The sequence below is a fragment of the Sturnus vulgaris genome, chromosome Z (assembly GCF_052056855.1).
Source record: "Sturnus vulgaris isolate bStuVul1 chromosome Z, bStuVul1.hap1, whole genome shotgun sequence".
Lineage (NCBI taxonomy): Eukaryota > Metazoa > Chordata > Aves > Passeriformes > Sturnidae > Sturnus > Sturnus vulgaris.
Window position 1 is genome coordinate 61,644,323 of NC_142283.1, and position 14,323 is coordinate 61,658,645.

At 37.7% G+C, this 14,323-nt stretch overlaps 1 protein-coding gene across 2 annotated transcripts in view; it reads right to left on the minus strand.

The window, feature by feature from the left end:
• Positions 1-14,323, minus strand: part of RGS7BP (regulator of G protein signaling 7 binding protein) — a 33,497-nt gene that overhangs the window by 15,129 nt on the left and 4,045 nt on the right. The gene's annotated exons all lie outside the window — the stretch shown is intronic.

Sequence of the window (14,323 nt, forward strand, 5' to 3'; positions counted from 1 at the left end):
GCAATACTGTGATACAATTGCTATTTCACACCCCAATCCAGCCAGGAAAAAAGCAGGGCTTATTCTTTCTTGCAGACCTATAAATGACTGCCATGCTGTTTTTATTAAATGAGATTGTTGTTTTGAAGCAGTTACAACAGCACTCACAATAACAGAAGACATGATCAGGTTTAGTTTTGTTAGAACACTGTAAATCTCCAATAACTCGGATAAGGCTGAGGAAGTATATGATACAGCCAGCAGAACAAAATTGCAAGGCAGTGACGCATATTGTAGACACCGGTAACCCAGTTGGTAACATTTTAGGTATTTCCATGCTAGAACAATTTAGATACAATGCAACTTTTTTGTTTTGTTTTGAAACTATCAGAATCACAGATCAGAATTTTCTACACTTCTTCCCTTAGAAGTCGGTTTTAATGGCTGAACTAACTCAAGCATGGGCAATAGGTACATTACCAGAGCACTATCCAAACTATTCCACTAGAGGACAAATTCAGTCATAAATCACTCGGTATATCTTCCTGTACATGAATAAAAAAGCACTGAAACAAGAGATTTCATGAAAACTCACTCCACTCTAGGCAATGCTAGTTGCATTGGATGCAGTTGCAAGGTTTTGGTAGAGATAATAGCAACTGATACCCTTTGTGCAAGGGTCCTCACCCAGACACAGCCAGCTCCTGCAGCTCTGCAAGGGATCCTTGGCAGGACAAGAGGTGAATCTATCTGATGAGCAAATAACTTGTTTTTTAAAAGGGCAAAAATAGCTACAGGGAGAAGGAGAGAGGGAAAAAAAGGAGTAATAAACAAGACAGGGAATATTAAGAGAAAGGAGGAGGTTCTCTGAGCAGAGCAGATCTTCCCTGCAGCCTACAGAGCACATCAGAGCAGATGGAGGTTCCTGAAGGAACTGCCACCTGTGGAGAACCTATGCTAGAGCAGATTTTCCTGACAGGACTGCTGCCTGTGGATAAGCCCACACTGCAGCTGAGGAGAAGCGTGAGGAGGAAGGAGAAACAAAGCAGTTGGCTATGGATTGTAATCCCCCCTTCCCATCCCACCTGCACCGCTCAGGAGGGTGGGGGTAGGTAGAAGAGTCTGGAGTGAAGTTGAGCATGGAAGCCAGGCAGAAAAGGTGCTAGCTTGAGGTTTCTTTTCCCATTACTTGAATAAATAATTATTTTTATTTTAATTGGTAATAAATTAGGGTAATTTTTCCCAAGTCAAGCCTGCGCTACAGTCAGTCAATGTCCCTGCTTTTATATCCACCTAGTCTTTCTCATTCCTGTTCTTCCTGTCTTCTCCCCATATTCTGCTGTGGAGTGAGTGAGCAAGCAATTGGGTGGGAGTTTGGCTGTTGTCTCAAAATAAGACACCCCACTTTACTAAGTCTAAAATCCCCAGCAAGATATTTTTAAGTACTCAGGATTCCAAATGAAATTGCATGCGTGCCTTCAATTGTGCTTTTGAGTTCTCATAAGGTTAAAAAAAAATAGAGAATGCAGGGCTTGACAACACCTTAAGCTCCCTGTTCCTTCCTTCAGCTGTCTGTCCCTTGCTTCTATTTGAGAGAAGTCCACGACACTTCTGCACTAGCCAAACATGAGCTGAATAGGGTCTTTTTCTCTGCAGGTTATCAGCCGACCTGTTGAGAAGGTGGTGTCCAGTTAGATGAAAGAAAACTTTGTGTGAGCGCTCAAGTCAGCCTTGTTAGCTTTAGCCTCAGCTGAACAAAAAAATCTCACAGCCTCAAATTATATGATAACAAAGAACAGAGAAATCCAAACCATGAAACAGACCTTCCAGAAAAGATCTGTACTAACCAAGAAGGAGACAGTGACATTAGCTGTATATGCAATAACTCTTAAGCTTATCAAAAAAATTTCCATTCAGGACACTGCCTTGTCAGCATCAACAAGTTGTTCTCAAATGAATTTGATAAAAATGTAGAGAAAGAAGAGATAAGTTTGTGCCATCCAACAGGCTCAAGCCCAGCCTCTTTGAAATTCCCTGCAGGCACCTGAAATTCATGCTGCCCGTGGATTTGCCCTTTGATTTTAGTTAAGCTTGTGTGCTCTAAAATGTCCCTTAATAGTTTATTACTAGTTAATGAATGATTTATAAATTCTACCTTTCAGAGGTCTGCAAAACATAAATGGATTAATACCTACACTCCCATCGAGTTCCTTTGATTAACAGTTCCACAGAAATTTTATGAAAACTAGTATCTGATGTGAGGTCATTTATGAAATTAGTTCTGATCTGTGCGGACAAATAGGGTCAAACTTCCCAGAGAGCCTGAAGGAGAGTTAGACGCTTCAGGTATTTGATGCCGTAGGATCTAGGTCACAATGAACTAGAAACATACTGGATTTAGAAGGAAATCTGCTGCAGGCAAGTGATGCCATCTGCTGTTGACCATTCACAGGATGCTAAACCAGATGATTCCTCAGATTTGTGACACTTCCTTTTTCTATTTTATTTCTGTCGTTAGTACCTTCTTTGAATATAAATTTCAATATATTTTTTTTCAAAAGGCATTCCATGAAGTATTAGAGTGATCTGGATATCTGTTACCCGTTTTTAACTCAGATTTCTGGTTCTCCATAATTTAAAATGAGACAACCAGAGCAATTGTGAAGATACATTAGGATGAGAAGAGGCAAGGAACAACTACCTACCTATTTAACTATTTAAACTGAAGGGAAGATATTCTTTAAGTTTCTCTATGATTTGGATAAGAGCTATATTGCATTAACAGTTACTGGAAAAATCCATACATTTTCATAATCCTTTTTTTTTTTTTGTCTGTTGGTCAAACACACCAATACTGTGACTGCTACAATTCTAAACTGGAAGGAAACAGCACATCCACGAGATATTACTGGGTTGTTCAGAATAAGGTCGTATTTGGGATTTTTTTTATATATCAAATGTTTCTAGGAGTGCCTCAAATATGTCATTCTCATACCTCAGAGTATTTTTTATCTTTTCTAAAAAATAAGAATGTTCAAATGCCTCTATATAAAAGTATTCCAAGTGAAAAAGAAATGGTGTTATAGAATCAGAAGACTTCTCACACAGCTCCACCAGATACTTCACAGATCAAATCTGTAAAAAAATCACAGCTGAGACTGAGAAAACATGTATGTGCCAAAAAAAAAAAAAGGGAAAAAAAGAATAGAAGGAAATAGAAGGAAAAAAGAAATAGATTAGCTTCCTGAATTTAAATTCATATATGGAGAAAGAAATTTTTAAAACCATCTGTTGATAAAATGTGTTCAGGAAGCAGTATTCTAGCAAAAAGAACTCTGCAATTTTTTCACTTCAAATTTTTTAATCCTGTTTTGGTCTACACTTGACTTTGTGAACTGGTGTTACTTTTGTTTTTTCCCCTTCTTTGAAAAGCCCTTTTTTCTGCTTGGGAAACAAGGATTTCTCCATGAAGTCTTCCTTAGGCATTCAGTATTGTGTATTAGGAGCTGCACAGACATACCACTAATCTCTGGTTCTTGAATGATGCAAAATGAATTGCAAAAGGCTGTACACACACTACTTTGGGTAGGTCTGCAGGCAAATTATATGCCCAGGCTTTGCATATCCACAATTTTGGTGCACTGGGGCTCTTCACCCTGCATAAAGGGACTGCTTTTTCAGCACACAGCCTCACCCTATGTACTGTGGTTGCAGTCGTCATACTATTCCCAAAAACGCTGCCTTGTTGGTGTTGGGGTTTTTTTTTTGGGTGGGCTTGTAAACACATGCGGGTGGATAGTGCTGTTTCAGCACAATAACAACTCCAGAACTGTTGGAAATAATTGGAAGCTGCTGTATAAACATGGTGCTTGTAAATATTTTGCCACTCAACCATTTGCCGTGCTGCCAAGGTTACCAACAGTACATTTGTGATGATCTGTCTTGCCGTGATAGACAGAGATATGAAGTGTCAGCTTCTCTTTGCTCACACAATAAATGCAAACTTGTTTTCTTCTGAAATGGGAAGGCAGCTTCTTAACAACTTCAAGCACAGAATTTAATATACCAGTATTTGAATTCTTATGCCAGATCTGCTGCCAGGAAATGTTCATGACGAAAGTATTCTTATGAAAGATAAGAGCAGAAAGATGAAAAATGGAATTTAAGAGAAAATAAGACCTTCTATGTTAATATACAAATAATTCAGTATATTATTTCTCTGACAGTTAAAAGTTATATGGAAAATGTAAATGTAGATCTATAAATATTCCCATAAAGGAGAAAATTCTATTCAATAACAGCCAACACTTCAGTATAAGTTAAATTTTAGAACATTAATTTAAATAGCATTTAACTGGTAATACTGGAAAGAATCTGCATTAAAGAATGCTTCATTTAATGCTGTGTCAAGATGAGATCTTAATGCCCAGAATGATAAAACAATTAGAAAAATTACAACAGATTTTGTTCACTTGTTGAAAATGGCTGGAATTTTTCTAGTGGAAGCCTGACAGAACTGGTATCTCCACGGCTGGAGACTGATCCTGCAAGGAACTGATGACACTGCTGACAGTAGTGACTGTTTGAACTCTTAATAGAGCAAACCTCCATGTACCATGGAGCTCACAGTAAGTGTGAAGTCTTTTCTTAGTTGACTGTGCAGGAAGAGCAGCACTTGAAAGAGCATGATCAAACACAGGTCATGAGAAGGACATGCTCTTAATTGCATGGCCCTGCACAATTGACTTGGCAAGGCCATTGGCTGATTTCAGCGAGGGGCACAGGATCAAAATGGTTCCTTTCTAATTAGAGAGCAGTATTCCAGAAAGTTGAGAAATACCAAGCATTAGTAAAAAACATTTCCATTAACTGGCAATCTTCAGTCCAAAACTTACAAAAAAAGAGGCAAGAAATCAGAAGCAAATCCCAGTATATGTAGAATTCTAAAAATTCATGCTGAAGCCTTTCTAATGCTTAACTTCATTTTCTCATTTTTTCACTTTCTCTTAAGGTATATGAACATTATATAGATGATATTGTCAACATAGTCTGGCTTTATAAGATTCAGAGATAATCAGAAGAAATTTTCTGAGAACAATATAAGCCAAGCTATACAGAACAACGTGTCTATCACAAAAAAATTGCAGCCATGTGGGATTTCTTAATCAAACAGTACTGAGGAAAGTGATCAGGGAAGAAGCACTTAAAACTCATCACTAAATTCTTAGCTTTAGCTGTGTTTCATGAGAAACCTACAGAAGAGAAACACTGAAATGTGCTATTGAAACTCAAAGCAGGGCCTAATGGGGACACAAAGACACTCCTCTTGGCCATCTTGGTTACAGATTAACACAAGTGCAACTTTTATGTACATCTGTGAAGATAGGTATGAAGTGTATATTAATTTTTTCAGAAATACTGCAATGAAAAATTTTTTTTGGATTGGCCTAACATTAATTTTGAATCATGTAGGCTTCTCTGGTACTCCTAATTTTTGTGGGCATAGAAATTAGCATGACATGAAAGGCTCATAATCAGCTGCACTTCTATCTTTAAATACCTTCTAAAATTTATCTCTAGATCCACTTGTGAAGCACTATTTACTGACATAAATTAGCAACACTCAGGTTTTTTCTCAAGAAGAGCTTATTAACTGATTCCACTTGTGATGAGACTTGACAGGACATAGCAACAGGAGTTGCTATGTGCTGTTACATGTTAGGGCTTAGAATTCCAGCAAATTGACATTTAAAAATCAATTTCAAAAGAAATAAATTATGAAAATTATGATAAAAATGTAAAATTCACATGCATTATTTAGAAATCACTATAGAAATAATTTTAAAAAATGGAAAACAATACTTTTCCTTGAAAGACTCAAATATGTTGTAAAACTACTAGGTATTTTTCAGAGACAGTAAGCACTGGTACACCTATTAAATAAGTGATTCATCTGAAACATCAGTCAGAGGTTGAATGAGATTTTCCAGAATTTTCCCAGAACATAGGAGGTTGAAAAAAGTATTATTTTTGTTAGCTATGTTTACTACAGTAAAGCCATGGATCTTAAGACCAGTGGATTCCAGTGGGTTTGTTATATGTACATTCAAGATTCTGCCATGAGGAGTTCCTAAATAGTTAACGTGACAGTAGCAAATTAGATGTTAATTTCATTACTGTTCAGAGATAGGCTATGAGGAAAAAAAGCAAGAAACAGAAACACTGAAAAAAAGGGATGACAAAGGAGAAAAGGGCATGAGAAAATCTAGAGTGAAGCAAACGTAACAGCAACTGTCAAAACAGAGTCCACACTTAAATTCGATGGGCTTTTCAAAATCCCCACAGTTCCTGTTTCTACAAATGTGCCTAACTGTTGGATCCTCTGGCTGATTACTCCCTGAGAAAATCACTTGCAAAATAAAAGTGTGAAAAGCTTTTTAGGTCCAATAATGAGAGCAGATCTTTTTAAAGGGGGACAAAATGGGGCAAGAAAAGGGCATGAAGTTAGAGATTCCTGGCAGAAACACTGAATTTTCTGCAAAAGGTCAGCTCTGATTCTGTAGCATTTCTAAAGAGGCCCTGCCAATGCAATTCAGTCCACAAATCTCTTTGATAATGTATGTTGTTTTCCTTCACTTAAATTTGTCATGTAAAGTTTTTAATACCTCAGAATAGGAATGTGAAACAGGTTGGTTATTTTAATCATTGCTACAGAAAAATAGTCTTACCTATAACAGGAATACTCAATTTTTAGTGAGTTAGACCTGGAGAAATAACCCTTCTAAAATGCAACTGTAGTGGAATGCTGCTCGTGCACAGCAGAGAACATTCCACTGAAGGAGCTGAATTATAGTAGTATCTTAGTTTTTTCCAGGTTCCAGGGACCCACAATGGCAGTGATGAATGCAGAAGCTGTGTTAAAATGGAAGGCAAACCATCTTAAATCTGCAGGCTACTCTACCCCTAGACCAAGGTACTGTGCAGGTGAATTTACAGTTTGCCAGGTTGAAGATAAAAAATGCTTAGGAATAGTCAGCCTTTACCTGAGATTTGAATCTCTACTTCCCTGTGTCTTTATGTGTTTTATCTGCTTAAAACACAGAAAGAAAAATGGAAGCAAGGAATAGAATACCACAAAAGAAGCTGCCTAACAGTTTTCAGTGTTTACCTGCAATGGCACTGCTTGAAGCCCAAGAACAGAGTAGACCTTGACATCGTTTTGCTTTCTCATGCAAAATCTCTTTCCACTGGCTTAGATGATGGCAATGTGCCCCCTAATTCTCTACAGCTACCTGACAGCTTCAGGTCATGTCACAGAGGAAAAGCTATGCTGCTTTATATCTTCCAGAGAAAATACTGCTATTTGTGGTGATCCTGACACATGGGCACCATCCCTGGCTGCTGGGCTGGGACCCGGCTTCCCTGCTACTGGGAGGACCTTTCATGGTGTCTGGCCCACCTAGCAGTCCTTGACTGTCTCAGCAGTGGCAGCACTACACTGGAAGGGGCTGTGAATGTGCTAATTGAGTTTCAGATGGAAGAAAGGGGCAAATAACTGACTGACAAAGAGGATGTCTGTCCTACTTTCAGCACTCACTTTCCCTTTTTCTCGCTTTCCCCTCTTTTCTGGGACACAGGTGCAAGCAGTTTAGAAATTAAGTTGACTCACCTTCAGCTTTGGCTAAAAGAAAGTGGCAGGGGTCACTGTATTTTGTGAAGAGCCCAAAGCTGTCATATTCTGTCAGACTCTGAGGATGCTTAGCCAGCACCTCTGGGAACAATCTTGTCAGAGCTTGGACAAGTAAGAATGTTGTCCTTTAAAATGCTGGTGAAGTTTATCATTAAGCAAGTTGCTATAAGCTCTTCCACTTCGTCAAAACTAACTTATGCTGTGTTACTGCAGATGTAGAACTTCCTGAATTTTCAGAATTGCTGTTCTGAACATAGAAAAATAATAGAGCAATAAATTCACTTTTAGGTCTGTTTGCCCTTTACTAAATCTGGGCTCCAGTTATGAAAGACAGATCTATAAAGGGAGATATTAATACCTTGTGTTTTCAAGTCCCAAACACCTATTAAAGCACTTCCAAAGACACAGGTACAAAGAAAAAGTCGGTCTATAGAGGTCAGCTATTTTGAGAATTCTAGTCTTTGTAAATAACCTTGTTTTTCTTCTATTATTTTCGTTCTGAACTTGAGGTACTTGATTTAAACTATTTCATTTTCAACTTGCTACTTAAATTGAGTAAACAGATTTTATTCTTAATAAGCAAACCTACCTTAATTCAGTTCCACAGAAAACAGTTTTATCGTTTTGCTCTCCCTTTCCATCATTTCAGATGCATGGAGATTGTATAATCGGAGAAATTTTTTTACAAGGAATCTATTCAGAACAATACATGTGCATCTTACCCTATTATGAAAGGAGTAAGCAATGGTATACTTATTGCACTACCATGCACTAGGTAGTCCTTAACGGGTATGTTAAACTATCCACATCTGAGCTTGTTTATTGAAACATTCCCATTCCCATGCTGATCAACTCTCATTAGTCAAAATAGGATCTGAGTCACTGGAACAGGTGTAGTCTGATACACGGTACTAAGTTTGCAATCACTTCAGGATGTAGAAATCAGTGAATATATGCCAGCCAAACAAACACTATAACACTACGGAATAACCACTGTCATAATTTGCTTCTAGAATCTGATATGCTCAAAATTATAAGAAAATTTTAAGCATGTAAGAAAATTCCAGTAAATGTTTACGGAAATTGAATGTCAAAGTTGAGGAAAAATGAGACTTTATATAAGAATGCCCAGTAATCCTGAAAAGTTCTTCTTTGAAGGGAGACAAAGCTCTCCTCGGCTTCAGACAGTCACAGTTAAACCATCAGGACAACTGCCTAACTAAAGTACTTTTGAACGATTATAAGAATTGTGAGTTCTAGCTTGCCACATTGAAACAACTTATTGAGCTGCTTTTAGCTCCCTACGTGAGCAAAATTATATTTTATATTTCTGAGAGTTTTTTGAAGTGGAAGATCTCAGCATTTTTAACTTGACAAGATTTTTAAGGCCAGAACATTAAGCTGTTACTGTTTAAAACATCTGCAACATTTTAGCAAGAAATCGTAAGACCTTGTATGAATTCAGAGGGCACTATGCAACTGGTATTATGTATAACAGTGTTGATTCTTCAGTGAATATTGACTGCTTTCCTTGTTTTCTTACATATCATAACATTATTTTTGATATTTAACTATACTTTTATCAGGCCACATGCTGCAGTCTCTGTGAAGCACTTACTGTATTTCTCAACTTTCATCTGGCAGTTGAAACAACGCTAACAACTCCAACAGCGGCTGGATACAGCCAGCAGTGCTTGTGATTCAGAACCCCATGATCAACATTATCACTCTGCCCATCTCTGATACATACACTGAGAGTAGAACCACGGCATTGACTGCAAAGATGTCTAGGAAGGACAGAGATCTCCATAAATACTGCTCGATTGGTATCTAGCTGGGGCAGACCTCCGGTTTGTTGCTCTATCTGCTGGCATAAAGTTGGTTTTTAATCACGATTACAAAAATTCTTCTCTGTTGAGCTAAGTGTTGCTGTGCTTCATTTCTGTTCAGCTAATACTGACTGCCAGCAGAGCTTTATTTAACATCTGCAGTTAAACAGTTAAAATAATTTCTGTTAGATCTATCTTAATACAGCTTTCTTTAACTTTTCACTCAATTCGTAAAATATTTTGAGGCAGTCTTTTTTGCTTGTGTGCTTTAGGAAGCAGAAAATAATTTTGTAGGGTTATAATTCAGGGAAAGATTCAGACAGTTAAATTAAAAATTGGCCACAATTGGGTGTCAGTAGAATATTTTAAAACAGCCTTAGGAAATGATCTAATATTAATTTGCTCTGAGAAATTACTATTTGGTACTTATTGAAAACATGAGAATTCCTACTGCAGACTGCAAAGGAAAACAAAAGTAGAAATTACATACAATTAAAAACTTTGAGCAACACTATGATAGTCTTTTTGTGCACAGGATTGCAATCAGGATGTGATTTTAGCTGACTTTCTCTACCTTTCATGAACTTAGGGGAACTTAAAATTAACAACTATTTTGTAAAAGTAACAGATGCACATGGGTATCAAATAAGGAAACCTTTTCTTTTAATTTACCCAAGGAGATTTTTGATGACTTTGTCACAGGCTGGAAGGGACATCTAGAACTAATTTGGTCTAAGCCTCCTGCTCAAGGCAGTGTCAGCTACAGAGGGTTACTGAGGGCCATGACCAGCTGAATGCTCAGTATCTCCAAGGACGGAGACTCCAGAACCTCCGAGTGCACTTGTTCTAATATTCTATTTGCCTCACAGTAAAAAATGAGTTAAAAATTTTTTAGATCAATTTTTCTTTGTATTTCAATTTTTACCTGCTATCCTATCACTATATAACACTGAGAATAGTCTGACTGTGTCTTCTTTACTCTATTCCATCAGGTGTTTTTTACACATATTGGTAATATTTCCCTCCCAGCCTTCTCTTCTCCAAGCTAAACAATCCCAGGTCTGGCTGCCTTGCCTTGTATGTGGCATGCTGCCTAACCATCTTTAAGGTAGTTGACCAGGCCTGCTTTGGATGTCCCTTTCTCCTAGGGAGCCCACTGCTGGACCCAATGTTCCAGATACGGCCTCAACAGCCCTGAATAGAAAGGAAGAATGAGCTCCATTGATCTGCTGGCAACATTTCCTAAAGCAGCACAGGAGGAGGCTGCTGGCCCTCTTTGCACAAGGGCACAGCACTGCTTCATATTCAACCTGATGCTCACCAGAATCCCCAAGATCCTCTTCTGCAAAGTTGCTGCCCCAGCGTGTACTACTATAGAGGTTTATTCCTCCTTAGATTTTGGACTCTGCAGTACCAGTCAGAAAAACAGAGAAAAATCACTTTCAGAACTATGCTCACACAGATGTACATTGCCATGCACCCCTGAGCTCCTCACACAGTTTTGTTTCATGCAAAAAAAGCCACTGACAACATATATATCAGACTGTCACAGAGATACTGCCAGTTCTGGTCTCCGTGTGCCAAGTGCACACATTATGTAAGCCTATCAAGTGTTTGAGAATATGTAAGGACATTTACAAAAGTGTGTGCACAGTTGTGCAGACATGTCTCTTAAAATACAGTTCTGAGTTATCTCTCTGTTGACATCCCAGACTCAGTGAACTTCACGTATAAAACCAGCTCCCTGTTTGATTAATTCTAACAGATCACCACTTTATCATTCCATAAAGCAGACTCCCTTCCATAACTCCCTTCCATAACAGAGATCTGCATCTTTTCCCCCATTTTCTTACTTTTACAAGTATTTCTCCTTTCTTTTTCTTGCTGACTCATTTTCTTGTTGCTGTACTTTCTTCAGTTTTGACCATGAAAACTAATGCTACAAGGATGCACAAGATAAATACTTCGAGATTTTTAATTTCTGCTACATTATACAGCAGGAAATGTGATGAACCTTACTCACCTTCTTCAGAAGACAGCTCATTAAAAATCATTAACAACTTTTAGTATGAGAGCAGGAACTGACCTAAGTCCTGAGAAAACCAGCACTGTTTTTTTTAACACTGGTTTAAACAAAGGTTTACTTTGATTTGTATTCCTAAAAGAACATTAACTAGAATATTTCAATTTAGATTATTTTTATTTCTAATCTTTATTCCCCTTTGCTAAAATCTCACAACTTCTGTAAGAAAAGGATACTAGAGCAAGTAAAGAGGAGGATGGAATATTAATATCTATGAAGTCCTATTAAGTTGGAGACTTAATTTGCATTTTCCTTTTTCAGTAATATTCTTTTAGTGAATAAGTTTTTAAATACATCACAGTGTAAAGATGTCCTTATTCAATCTCAGCACTTTTTGAGTAAAAGATGTTAATATCTAGGGAAATCGCATTTGTCAGATACAGCTTGTTCAGATGCAGCCTTTGCTTACTGAGTGCTGGGTAGTGGCAAGCATGCGAGAGGAGGCATCCTTCTACGCACAACCTGTTTTTTGTATCTTTGCTTATTATTTTACAAGAGCTGCTTCTACCAGCAGCTCTCAGGTTTGAGCTAGATGGGCCGATATGGTCTAATCCAGGTGGACTTTTTAAGGTTTTATGTTTCCTTGCTATCTCATCTTTTTTTCAACATCTCCTTTGTATTTCTCTGTTTTTAAAACATAGGAGTGACTTCCATTTCTTCTGCTTCTATAGCTGAATCTGCTTTTGTTGTCATACCAGTGTATCCTTTTTCTACAGGTACATTTGCAACTTTCTCTTCTTCACATTACAACACTGTCCCACTCTGATGTCTGCCTAATGTTCCAGAACTGATATGCCCGCGACCAATGTACTTTTTTGTCCTCGTGACTTCTATCCTGCTCATCCATTTTCTCCACCTTAGCATTTCCTTCCCCTCCCACAATTTCCAGATTTCTTCCCAGAGCTCCCTTCCCAGCACTAGAAGATTTGTTTGTGTTTCCTTCCTTCCTTCCAAGTCTTTGCATCTTTCCTCTGTTACCTTGCTTAGTCTTGTAGGACAAGTGAACTAGGAAAGGAAACAGCTGCCTCTTCTAATTGTCTAAGTCAGGTGTGTATTTAAGTCTCAAACGCACTAGTGCCAACAGGAGTTGGACTAGGTGATCTCCAGATGATCACCAGAGGTCCTTCTAACCCTAACAATTCCATGATTCTGAGAAATCCCAATATATTCAAAGAGGAACAGCATAACATTAAGGTGTCTGCTAATTTTCCAAGGAAAACACACTACAAACAAGATAACTTAGTATTCTCTGAGACAGCGACACCAACTTCTCAAAAGGAAGAGTGTCCTGCAACACTTCAGGTAGATCACTTAGAGACTAACTGAACATTACTGACGGTCTTAATTAATAGAATTCTGTTCCCCTGTGAAGTGTTACAGTCTGGCAACATGAACAGCTACTTGCTATTATTCTTTCTAGGTTACTCAGTGCAGTGCTGTGTGTTCTGAACTAAAGCAGTGAACTAAATAAGCCTTTATCCCATATGCTGACTAACAGCTGTTTCTGAGCAACACACTACCCTCCCAACTATTTAGTACTGAGGATGATTTAATTCATTCCTGTCCCTAAGCATTTTTCTTCCTGATACTTTTTCTTTCTATCCAATTAGATTCCTATTCCAGATCCTATTTCATATGCACGACATCAGTCTTTTTGCTGAAGTAAAGACTAAATCTCTGAGACTATTTATTACTCCTCTCCTTCTATTTCTTTTCTTGCTGTATCTTCATTTCCCACCTTTCCTCACAAACACATCAAAAAAGTTAATTTCTCATATGGCTTTCCTCAGCTACAGGAGGGTGGAAATGTGAAGCAGATCTTGTAAAATGTTTGTCAAACCAAACAAGCAATTTCCAGAGAGTTTCTAACACATACCAGTTGTTATGGATATCACAGTATTATCAGAGTTATTTAGAACAGTTTTAGATTACCCAAATGTCAATCTCGCAGTGACTGCACAACCTTCAGGACATCTTTGTGTATATGACAGACTTACAGCTGTGAAACGATTGCTTAAAAAAACCTTGTAGTTTCTAAATGAGCACATATCAATTTTTTTCTTTACGGGGAAAAATATTTAAAAAGTTACAAAATAGGTTCAGCTATTCAAATGTATCATTTTGATCTATGTTAGTTTTTCTTTTGAGTCTGAAAGCACACGATGAATTTCACTACTGTTTGTTTTCACATTTTCAATGTACTGGTTAAAAGTAACTATGTCTTTTCATTACTACTTTTTTAAAAAGTTCCCACCGACTTCACCGACTTTTAAAAGCATGTATTTTGGCTAAGAAACAAATCAGAGGTCACAAAACCAACCTAACATTGCACAACATCTTACTTGAAAATTATGACAATTATAGTAAAACCTTCAACTAATATCTTCTGATTGGTTTGTTAGTTTGGGCTCTCCTTAGGTATCTAGCCTATTACAGATTTCTTTTATATACTAAAGTGATAAAAGAAATTCAGTGAGGATTCGGCAGAGCTACAAAAATAAGTTTTGGGGTTTTTTTCTAGTGGTGCACAATGGCTTGTGGTAGATAAGATAGATGCAGAAAGTTCTGAAGTTCTGACAAAGTGTATTCAGAAAGACATGACTCAGGTGGTACATGTGTAAATACAAATGCCCCAGTCACCGTACTGTGAAGAACCCACACGGAATTATCAGCATGAATGCCCATTTTTTAGGAAACAGCTATTTATGCTGGTTGATCTTGCACTGAGGCATAGTCTCAAGT